Below are 11,802 nucleotides of genomic sequence, written 5' to 3' on the forward strand. Positions count from 1 at the left end.
GGGAACCTTCTTTTCTTGGAGCCCAAGTTGAGACCCCAGAGGCCTGTTTTTCAGAGAGGCTGAGCACTCACAGCACTCCAGCAGGGCGGAGTTGTGGAGACTCAGCATTTCTGAAAATTGGCTGTTCGGGCCAACTTCTCCCTTACCCTGTCCCTCGTGTCGTCATTCACCCAGTGCAAAGTGTGTGGAGTGGATGGAAAATGCCACCATTCTGGTTCAGTGGCGTTTTACCTCCCTTGGGGCTGGTGTCAATGAAGTTCACAGGGTGCATGGCCATAGAGGAAGGCCCAGGGCGTCTTGCCCAGAACCAGGGGAATTATCTGCCTTCAAGTCTGAAAAAGAATCAGTCCAGAAACTCCCCAGAAAAGCTCGAGTCAGGTGTTTATTGCCAGGAACTTTTGTCACGTGCTTTTGTTTGTGTCGCCACTTTCATACAAACTCCCCAATCCTCAGCGCAGAGAGAGCAGCGATGCCTTCAGCTGAGCTTTGGGCTGGTGATGAAAAGCTGCCGGGGTGAGAGGGACAGGGAGCTGCAGACAAGAAAGCTCTGGTGCTGGGTGTAGGGAGATTGTGAGGAGACGCAGAGAGGGGGCCACCGCTAGACAAGTGACAAGGGGAGGGAAGAGGCATAGAGTGCAGTAGGGACAGCTCCACCTCCCCTGGGAGCCCATCTCCGGGTCAGAGAGAGTGCAGACTCCATGGCCTGTGCACTCTGCTCAGACTGCCAGTTGTGACGGTGGGTTTGCAATGTGGGCACCAAGTGACTCTCGAGGTTTGGCCGCTGCCCAGCAGGGATGGGTTTGAACAGACAGCCAAGGAGTGACACATTCCATAGTCCAGTCCCAACCCCCTGAGCCCTCTGTTCTGCCATTTGCTGTCTGACCTCTTCACCGAACGCCCCCCATCAGCAGAGAACTTGCAGAAGGATCCTAGGGTTTACTAGAACTAGTTACCAGATTGTCGCTCTGCAGAAGGTTTCCTGTAGTGCTGATCCCCAGATGGAATCTGCCTGTGGGAGAGCCAGTGCTGCCTGTGGGAGAGCCAGTGAGCACAGTGCAGCAGCTTTTTCAAGGGAGAAGACATGCCTGGGTGATGCTGGTGTATGGTGGTGTCAAGTCCACCCCTTTACTAAGCTCCAGAGCCCCTTCCCATCTTCTCCCATGGGCTGGTTGTCAGGCGTAATACTGAAACCAAGGGCTGGTGTTGCTGAGGCACTTTGGATTTCCTTAAGCTGCCCGGGAAGGGCCTGCTGATGCTTCTGGCAGATGGGAAGGCACTGTGCACTGCTGAGTTGCTTCATTATCTGCATGCTTCGCTCCGTGGCGAAGGGCTGGTGGGGGGAGGAGAGAGTGATCTGCCCTAGTGACCAGCACATTCACACACCCTGTTGGGCCATCAGAAAGATGCTCTGAACTTTCTCATCATCACTTCTGTGGCTTCTGCATTGACATTTCATCGGCGGTGTCTTGGCTTTTCCCAGTAGGAAATACTGCAGAGCAGCGGCTCTCAACCTTTCAGACGACTGTACCCCTTTCAGGAGGCTGAGTTGTCTTGCCTACCCCCAAGTTACACCTCACTTAAAAACGACTTGCTTACAAAATCACACATCAAAATACAAAAGTGTCACAGCGCACGATTACTGACAAATTGCTGACTTTCTCATTTTTACCATATAGTTATAAAATAAATCCATTGGAACATAAATATTGTACTTACATTTCAGTGTATTAGTATATAGAGCAGTATAAACAAGTCATTGTCCGTATGAAATTTTAGTTTGTACTGACTTTGCTAGTGCTTTTTATGTAGCCTGTTGTAAAATTAGGCAAATCTCTGGATGAGTTGATGTACCCTCGGAAGACCTGTGCGTATCCCCAAGGGTATTTGTACTCCTGGTTGAGAACCACTGCTGCAGAGTCTGCGATTGGAGCCCAGGCAGAAGGGAATCAGAGAGGGAGGTGTCAGAGCCCTGGCTTGGGGAACTGCTCCTTGTGACACTGCAGCTGTTCACCTGTGGAAGGCCCTGCCCTGTGCTGCTCCCCTGGCGCTGGGAGCCGGAGTCATTCCCGAGCATCGGTTCTGTCCTGGTTCCGCTGCCTGTGTGTTCAATCTCAGTAAATCCACGGTGTCAAATTGTCATTTCCTATAAATATTGTGTTGAATGAAGGGGCTTCAGGAAGGATTGTATTGATTGAAGGAGAAAAGCCAGGGATTCTCGCTGGCACCAGGGCAGGGCCATGCCTGCTGTACTTAATTAAAAGTGTAAATTGTGTGAGATCCTGAGTACCCAGCACCCACTCTGCAGAGGCCAGGAGCCCAGGGCTAGGGCCAACAGAGTCTCATTGCCTCCTGTTTTTGGCCCATGTGATTCACATGCAGCATCTCCTCTTCACTAGCTCCTGGCTCTTGGGGCCTCAGTGGGGGCGACTGGGGATTCTCATTCTATGGTGAGAATGTGGCATATATTCCTAGCAGCAATTGGTGGGATGAAGGTGGTGAATTTTCAGTAGGTCCTGGCCTGTTACATGGCATGTAGGTTATTTGACACATGCACACACCCCCTTCCCCTGCAGAATAATTGGCTCTGAAGAGACTTGGTTGCTCTGCTGTCTCCTGAGCCCGCAGCAGCATGAGTTGGGGGCTGGCTTCCCTCTCATGGCCCAGGTTCCTTCCTAACTATTGGACACTCCACGCAGGAGAAGCCCCAAATCCCTTCCCCCGTGACACACTGCATTTGGGAGAGTCACTTCCTTATTACAAAGTGACTAAATTGCTGGGTCTGGATACGGAGTCTGCACCTCTCGTATCTTGGCGGCTGCTAGCTTCTCTCCAGCCCAGCTCAGCAGTTGGGTTTCCAGCCCATATCCTACCAGAGATGTCCCCAACTTGGTTGTCAGGGCAGTCAGGCAGGGGCCAAAAGGGCTGTGGAGACAGAATTCCCCCTGTAGCCAGAGCTAGCACAAAGGGCTGAAACCCCCAGCAGGGCTCTCTGGCTGGAGGAGCAGGTGTTGGTGGAAGAGAGCCATTCTCTGGGATGGGAGGCTTGCTGTGAAGGGGGGCAGGGGCTGGTGGTTTTGTGGCTGTTGATGCGTTAGAAGGAGAGAGCAGTTACCTATCTGCATATTAGCTGCTTGTGTTGGCAGGTGGGTATCTTGGATTCCACGAGGCTCCTGTTTCTGATCTCTGCCTTTGCCTTTGGCTGTTTGGGATCATTGGTTCCCATGCTGGAAGAGCAGCTCGCTATATCATGACTGAAAACTTAATTATCCCAAGGCAAGAGGGGGAAAGCACGTGGCTGTTTCCTGCGGGGTGGGGGGTGGTTTGCTGCTGTGCACGGCTGTTTTGGGTAATAAGGATCTGGCAGAGAGTGCAGATCCTGCTGCAGTGGGGCAGGGTGTGGCTGGCAGCCTAGGTTAACATTTTAGGGTTTTGAACCCTATCATGGTTCTTGGGGTACCCAGGACTGGGAGTCATCTTGTTACCCCTCGGCCTCCTCTGCTTGTGCTTAGCTGGGTGTCAGCTTCCTGATGCCACCAGCCTGTCAGCCGCCCAAACAACCTCCTCTGGGCTTTGCCATCCCTTACTTTTCCTTGCAGGTTAACAGTAGGGGCACCCCTGTCCTGCGCCCCCTTGAAGCATTCCCCAGCCCCATCTCCACTGAACCCTGACAGAAATACCTGGCCTGCTGTCCCCTAGGGAGCAGTGTACACACCAGTTTGTACGGTTCAAATCAGGATCAGCACTTGGCTTACCACCATAGTACTGAGCTAGAGTTATAGTGACAACAAGAATACGTTTATTATCAAAGATTCAAGAGATAGTGAGTCAGGAGAATGGAAACAAAAAGTTACATGTAAACCGAAATTCTGATATACTTCCTAGAGACTGAACTTAACAAGCTAGCCTCCTGTCTAAAGAAGTTTGTCTCACCCATGTGTCCTTTGCAGCGTTTCAACCACGCTGGTTGTGATCCTCTTTTTATGAATGCAGTCATACTGCTCCATTACTTCCTAGGTGCAGGGTAAAGTGGTGTCTTCCTTGCCTTCTCCTTATACCTCCCAAAGTCCATTGTCTGTACCCAGATTCAGGATACCCTCCCCCCATGGCTTATTCTCTGGTGCACTGCCTCCCTTTTGATTTCACACTCCTCCCCTTCACTTCGTATTTAAATGGGACTTACCTGATGTTGTCTTAATTTACATGCTGACAGAGATGGGTGAATAAACATGTTTTGTCTGACAGAAAACCTGTTTGTCACCTCTGCCTGGACGCAGCCTTTGGGACATATTCCCTGTATACATGTGTAACTCCATCCTTGGTGTCTGTGCATGCGTTTCACAACCTTGGTACCAAGCCGTGTGACCTCACATGACATTCTTTGGTGGACCAGAAGGTACATCCCAGGATCAGTTGGCCTCACAATGTGTTTAACGTTGGATTCTTTGAGGGTTTCAGCATTAGCCCAGGATCGCACTTTGGGAACAAACTCCCTCAGAGGCCCAAGCCTACGCTGCTCAATGGGCCTTCCCTCCCAATAGGAAACCTTCCCTGCCCACCGCCATGGGAAATCCCCATTTGGGACGGCTGCAGTGCAAGGCGAACTCCCTCGGCAGCTGTCAGAAACTCAGAGGGCATTGGGACAGAGGCCCTAAGGCTGCTTCCTTCTCTCTGCACCAAGGGGCTCTTTGGGTGAGACAGGGATGGGCTGCACAGTGTTTAGGTAACAGGCATGCAGGGGAAATTCATGGAGACTGCTCTCCAGAGTTTCACAAAAGGCCTTGGGCCCAGGCAGTCCCCTCTTACTTTTCAGTGTGGGAGTGCTGTGCCCAGTTCCCCTAGCATAGCAGGTGTTGTGCCCCTGGGTTGTCTGGATCCTGGTGCTGGGCCTGGAATGGGAGCAGGGATGGATTGCAAGGGCAAAGTTGGTGCTGGGGCAGTGCCTGTAGAGTGCCCAGGGCAGAGCAGGTGCAGGTGCTGTGCCCACTGGGTACTAGTGGGAATTTTTAGCACTAACCTACATGTACCTGTATTTATTTTGCATTTGTACCAGCAGAGGTCAGGGCATTTTGGCTGCGCATGTCAGTAAGACTTTTACTGTAGCATAAACATTGACTTGCTTTTGGTGGTTCTATGCAGAGGGAGCAGCTGCCATAGACTCACAGGAGGGGGAAGAACTGTGCTAATTGCCCCTTGCCCACTCAGACATCCCAGTGAAGGGTCCCTAACACTCTTCTGGGTCTGGCCACACAGAGCTAGACACCTGCCCCTTCGTGGAGAGAGAGCATGAACCCTTGCAGCCCATCACCCCTTTCTCTGATGCCCTGGATTGTGTGTAGTTGGCCCTGAAAAAGCTGTTGAATGGTTTGAGACTGGGAGCACCAAGAAGCAGCCAGAGCATCTGTTTGAAATGCATCATTGCCCCTAGCTTTGTGATAATGGGTGAGAGAGAGAGTTATTTTTTCTCTCCTTTGGATTGCCCCAGTGTGTGAATCTCTGTGGGGTCCCAGCAAAGTAGCCATTATGCTGGGAAAGATCTGAGAGGCTTGTGTTTAATATTTCAAAAGAAAATAAAAGCAAGTTCATGGAAATGACAAATTTCAGGATTTTAATCCAGCTCCCCAGAATCAAAAGTCTTTGGAGGAGGGCAGGGCAGGCCCGACATAGCAGGGGAGCTGCAGGTCAGGATTGAGGGGCAGAACTGTGTGAAGAACCTTGCCTGGCTAGCATCTGGCTTTAGCCAGCAGCACCGTTCGTGCATTTAATTTAATAAGGTTTCTAACTGTACCACATATCCTTCAGAGCCCCTGGGGGATGGAGTGGGGAATTGGTCCTCGCCACAAGATAGAGGTTTGGTTTACAAACTGAATACCGACAAATCCGAGTTGTTGATGGCTGCTTCCTGACACAACAGTCTGGGGCACCTCTTACTCCTTTACTGGGTCACACAGGGTTTGTCTACACAGTAGCTGAAGGGTGTGGTTCCCAATGTGGGTAGAGAAACACGTGGTCTTAGCTCCCTAAAACCAGCAGTGTGGCTGCAGCAACCCGTGCAGCAGCTCAGGCGAGGTGCCCGAGTAGAATCCCACCCAAGCCCCGGGCACGTACTCAGCCAGCCGGATCCACTGCCTAGGCCACTGTGGCCACACTGCTAGGATAGTTGTTAGTGCCTAGATTTTGTAGGCATATGCTCCCTAGTAAAACCAACCCCCCGTGGCCCAGCAAAGAAATCCCTCCAGTTCTGAGTGTTCCTGCCTAGACCTAGCTCTCGGCTCTCGAGGGCTACTCTCCACGTGGAGCAATTCCAGAATAGCTGCTCTTCATTAACTGTTTCTGATCAACTCCATGTGTGGATGCTCTTATTGTGGATTAGTTTCACATGTAGACAGGCCCTGAGATACTGCATGTGCCCTGGCTTCTCTGAATAAGGTTAAGGTGAGTTGGCAGGGGCAGGTTTGCAAAACCAAAGAATCTTCCAGGCTCAGCTTTACATGTGTCTTGAGACATTGGATGAGTCCCTTTAAATGTATCTTTGCCTGTGACAGGGCACTGGCAGCTCTGCCATATTCTGTGTGCTTGTGTTTCTGTTTCCAGTCAGAATATCCCCAAACCCCAAGCCAGTTCAGGAGAGGGAAATATCTCCAAAAGCTCCCTTGCAATGTACAAGCCACTGTAAACATGATGGTATTTTCACTGGTTCCCATTAAACTTTCATGTGCTTTCCCTGCGTTCCTGCTCCCCTCTCTCCTGCTGCAGCTGCTGCCCCAGCCCCAGATGTTTGCAGCAGACTGCAGGCGCCTCCTTTCTGCTCATTCCATGAGGTCACAATCCAGTGCTGGTAACATCACTGCTACTTCCATGTGGTGACAGTGATATTGGATTGTGACCTCACTGAATGGCTCAGGCATCAGGAGGAGGGGCCAGCGGCAAAGGAGGAAGCTGCAGCTAGATGCCGATATCTGGGTCAGCAGGAGTGAGTGGGCCGTAATGCAGGGAAGCAGCAGAAAAGTTGCCTGTGAATGTTAGTAAAATCTTCTGAGTATTTCTAGAGTTGGCTGGAGAGTGCCAGTGGCTTGCTCAGCCGCTGGGAGCCACAGGCACAGAGGAAGGAAGGAAGGGAACAGGGATGAGTCTTGATCGGAAGCAAAGGGGGCTTGGCTCTGAGTGGAAGGATGGTCCTGTTCCTGCAGAGACAGGGGCATCATGCACAACAGGGAATACAGAATCCCACACTTTGCCCCCTATCCAGCAGCTTTGAAAGGCTCAGTGTCTCAAGACACCATGTCGCCTTCATCCCTTCCCTCTCCCCACCATCCAAATATTCCTCTACTCGGGCACTTTACTAGAATGCAACCCCCTTCCCCCCAAAACCAAAAATTGGCCACTGTGGGTGCAAGAGCCATCTCCTCTGCAGCTCCCTGGATGTGTTCCACATTCTCCCATTTTCCTGTCTTGGTGATTCTCCATCCCTGCTTAAACATTCTCACTGCCTCTGGAGTTCTCTGTCAGACTGCTGCTCCTCTTTGTTATTTGGGGAAGCACTGGGATGAAAGGTGCTATGTAGCACAGAGAGCCTGTTACCACCGCAGGCTGTAAGGGCAGTGGCAGTGGACCCATGAGAGCAGGCACATTCCCCTGCAATAGTCGCCTTTTCCTCCAGTGTTTCCAACAGAACAAAAGCCCCTGGAGTAAGCCTGCTGTAATGGAAAGTGCAGCTTGCATCTGCTGGACATGCTGCCTAGAGCTAAGCACCTCCGGCTCCATCTCTGTCTCACTCAGAAAGCAGAAGGTACACCTGTCCCACTGCTGGCAATACAGCGCCCGCGCTGTGTTGTTCAAATGCATGCACTGTTGATTTCCTTTTCACAATGCCATGTGCATCAGTGGGCTTTCCCGCAGGCTTCAGACTAGACCCAGCCAGAGAAATTACAGCTCCTAGCTGCAGGCATTTCTCCTCTCTTCCCCAGCTGAAGCTCTCTGTCTCCTGAGGGTCATTCTCCAGGAGACACTTTCAGAGAGCGCGGAACACAGTGGTGCCGCTGTCCGGGCAGAGCGTGCCCTCCTGCCGAAGGGGGGTGCCAGCAAATGGCAAGGTGGGTCCAGAACTGGCTTCACCCAAGCCTCATGGAGCCTGTTCTCACAGGTATTCGGGAGGGACATACTAGATCCATTCCCCACATTGAGTCTGTAGACATAGTGCTTAGCACAGGGGAACCCCTGATAGTGCTAGCTGGAGCCTCGCAGTGTAGACGGATGCTATGCGAGATTCAGCCCCCCAGGCTTTTCCACTGCTATGTAATGCTGCCCTGCAGCCCCCAGCTATTCCAGCCCTGAGCCCAGCCACACAGCTCTGCCAAAGTCCCTTCCTCCTCCCCTGCAGCCCCCTGCTTTGCCAGTCCTGGACTTCCCACCCAGTTCTGCCAATGACCTTCCATCCTAACCTGTAGCCCTCATGCCCCCCCGGCCCGTTTTCCCAGTGTCCCTCAGTCCCAGATTTCAGCTCCCACACCCCCTCTAGTCCATCCAGCACCCCCAGTGGGGGGGGGAGGGGGTTGTGCTCTGCAGCAGGGAGAGGAGGTGTGCCAGGGCTGGCAGGGTATGGGTTATGGAGCTCTCCTAGTGACTGTGTCTGTACCAGGCGAAAGAGGGAATTTCTCGCAGTATGCTCCCGTTTCTCCCATTGACTGTGCAGCCAGTCAGTTCTTACTGTTCCCGGCCTGGCTCTGGTGTGTATCTCCAGAACCACGACTACCTCACTTCTGGGGGCAGCACATGGTTTCCTGATTGTGGGGTGGATTTTCTCTTTGTTCCCCCTCCCCCATCCCAGCATCCAGCTGGTAGATGGGGGTGAGCAAGGCAGCACCATCTCCCCAGCCAGGCATGCAGGCTGGGTGCACAGCTTTGCAGCTTGTGTTGACAATAGCAAACAAGCCCTGTTGCTTTGTCTCCATGTTCCGTGCATGCCCCAAGGCACCCTCCAGGAAGGTGGGGGGAGATAGGTTCTTGGCTGAGTAGGGCTTCTTAGACAAAGTCCCTAGGTGGCTTTGAGGGAAATGACCAAAGCCATGGAAATCCAAGGGAGCGTTTGGAAATGTGCCAGGCATGGGTTTGAACCGAGATAACTGCTAATGCCCAGTAATTTACTGGAAGTGGGAATGCATTGCTGAGCGGCCCAGGCCTGAACAAACAGGGGTGTGGGCAGAGGCTGAATTCCTGGGCCAGGATCCTGGCTTCACTGCAGGAAGGAAGAGCCCCTTGGCAGGGCCAGCTTTAGGCCAATTCCCCCGATTCCCCGGAATCGGGCCCCGTGCCTTAGGCTCACCCGGCAGTGGTCCGCTCCGGCAGCATTTCGGCAGTGGGGGTCCACTCCGGGGTCTTCGGCGGCATTTCGGCGGCGGGGTATCCTTCAGTGCCACGGAAAACGCGGCGCGGATCCCCCGCCGCCGAAGACCCGGACCGCGGACTCAGGCCCCGCAGGTCCTAAAGCCGGCCCTGCCCCTTGGAGCACCCCCATCCCTGCCTAGTATCTGGCAGAGATAAGGAAGGGTCCCAGAGGACACTGCACTCTGATTCAAGTTTGTTCCACTCGAAAGCCAAGCCCAGCACTGAGTCCCTGAGTTACAGGCTGGGTCAGAGCCACAGGCTCCCTGGAGCAGAATCCTGACACCAGGAGCCATGGATCCTGCAGCCTGCCCACTGAGCAGCACTAGGGCAGCCTGTGGCTGAGGGGGTGGGGGTGGTACCGATAGGCCCCCCCGGGGAAGAGGTGTGAAGAACCAAGCCTCCCCTGCTGCTGGCCTGGCCAGGCGCTCCCTCCCTCAGGACAATGCTGTCATTGCCAGGTGGGAGGCCAATACATTTGCTGTTACTGTTTAACCCCTGTGTCTGCCTGCTGGAGCCGAAGGAATACATCAGCAATCTGTCCTGATTAGATGGGGATCCCTGGCCTCAGGAGGGGCCTGCAGATGGGCAGCAGGCACAGGTAGAGAGCAGCGTGAGCAGATTGCACTGAAACTGGGGCTCAAGCACTTTGTTTCCTTGTGTTCCTAAACTCTGGGCACCTGCATCTCCCAATGCACCATGCCCAGCAACCCCGACCAACACGTCCTGCACTGCCAGCAGGACGGGCATGGGCTCTGCGGCTCTCACGCGCTCTCTGGGGCTCATCCGGGAGGATGGTGTATTTGCTTCTTTTGGAAGGCTCTGATCCCTGGAGTTTAAACTCATTGTAAGATAGGTCTGGCTGCCTGGTCCTGTGTCGCCCTGCACCGTTGGGATCTGATTAGACCTTACACCCAATTGCTGATCGGGGCAGGGCAGCAGAGAGACGTCATTTCCCAACGGGACTAGTCGGTGCAGGGATTGTTTTGCCAGCAGAGCAAGGGAGACCCCTACTGCCGAGGAGGCTTGGGCAGAGCAAAGGGGACTAGGACTGGGGCCGAGTAAGGACATCCTGCATTTCCGTGGGGAGCTTATTTGTGTGTGTTATTTGAGAGGGGCCCTGCTGTGCCATCCCCTGTTCTGCCTTCGTACTCCCTCCACCTGCACTCTCTAGGCTGCAGTCGAAGGCGTGATTGCAGCTCAGGCAGGCATACGCGCACTAACTTTAATCTCGTTAGGACAGGTAGAAAGAGCAATACAAGTGCAGCGTGCAGACCCTGGTCTGGGCTAGCAGCGTGAGTACGTCCCCAGGGTCCTGGGCGGGCTTGTACAGCCTGTGCCATTACCTTTTCACTGCTCTTTTTAGCCACGGCAGCTAGGCTAATGCTATGGTGGGTCTGCCTACCCAAGCTGCAGTCACACCTCTAACTGCAGTGTAGACGTACCCGTACTGAGAGAGGGTTCCTCATCCCCTGTTCCCGGTGGAACATCAGCTGCACAGCTCTTTCCCAGGGGAGCAGGCTTGTGGCTCAGGCCTACAGTCCCAGAAGCTCTTGTTAGCACACTGAGTTGGGAGAGCAGCAGACTCCAGCCCGAAGGGAGCTGAGAAACCTTTCCCCTCACCCCTGGCTGAGTGGTGTCATTGTTCCTGCTGCCCTTGTTCCAGAGCAGCTCAGAGGTGAGTGCAGACCCCTCACCAGCCTTCACTGAATTGCTTTACATCTATGACTAACTACTGCTGCGCTTGTAATTCATGGATGCTGTAACTGTCGGGGCCCTGGAGTGGGCAAGGCATGGGCTTTGCTGCCTGGAGGCTGCAGGGGCTGAAGTTAATGGGAGCGCCCCTGCTCCATCCCCATGTCTCTCTTTCGGAGCCTCCTCCTTTGGGTTTTGATTTCTTCTGAGTACTGAGTGCCCATCACTTCAGATTATTCCTGCCTCATGTTAGCTCTGCCAATGCTCCTTAGCCCTGACCCACCCCACCCCCTGCTAATTCTGTGCAGGGTCCACATGCAGCTTGGCCCAGACTTCCCAGCCTTCACTACTCCGTTTTGGGCCTCTCATGGGTAGAGACTTTCGGCAATTTGTGCCCTTGTTTCGGGGTGTGTAAGAATGTCCAATAGAGATCGCTGGGTGAAATCTTTCATTTGCAGCCTAATCACATTTGTTGCTGTGCATTCCATCTCCCCGTTCTATCCAAGGTGCATTTCTGGCCACCACCACCACAGCAGCTGAGCGCCTCACAAACTTTAATGTATTTGTCCCTCAGCCCCCTGTGCAGCAGAGCAGGGCATTTGTTCCTTGTTACAAGGAGGAGGGAGAAAAATTGTTCCTCTTAACCTCTGAGGATAGGACAGGAAGCAATGGGTTTAAACTGCAGCAAGGGAGGTTTAGGTTGGACATTAGGAAAAACTTCTTAACTGT

The sequence above is a fragment of the Emys orbicularis genome, chromosome 13 (assembly GCF_028017835.1).
Source record: "Emys orbicularis isolate rEmyOrb1 chromosome 13, rEmyOrb1.hap1, whole genome shotgun sequence".
Taxonomy (NCBI): Eukaryota; Metazoa; Chordata; order Testudines; family Emydidae; genus Emys; species Emys orbicularis.